The following is a 360-nucleotide window of genomic DNA, read 5'->3' on the forward strand; positions in this document are numbered from 1 at the left end:
TGTCCTGGTGTTTCCCTGGAAAGCCCCCGTCGTGGCAGTGCGGGCTCCCTCGGTGACACTGAGAGGGTTTTGCCCAGTGACCCCAGTGGGATGTCAGAGCTGCTTAAACTGGAACCCCGGGTCTGGCAGCAGAACCGAGGCCATGAGCAGGGGATGGCTGCGCGGGGGGTACGCAGGGATTTTGGCTGCCAGCCCCTGGCACTGCTGCCCACAGTGTCCTGCTCAGGGTGGCTGCAGTGTCAAGGGCTTCCTTTTTCCCTCCTGCAGCTCAGGTTTTGCCCATTTGTTGGTCACAAGGCTGGGGACACCAGATGGCACTTGAGGTCCTCTGTACCTCTGCTCCCTCTGGCTTTGGCCACC

This window comes from Antrostomus carolinensis, unplaced genomic scaffold (assembly GCF_000700745.2).
Source record: "Antrostomus carolinensis isolate BGI_N321 unplaced genomic scaffold, ASM70074v2 scaffold23985, whole genome shotgun sequence".
Taxonomy (NCBI): Eukaryota; Metazoa; Chordata; class Aves; order Caprimulgiformes; family Caprimulgidae; genus Antrostomus; species Antrostomus carolinensis.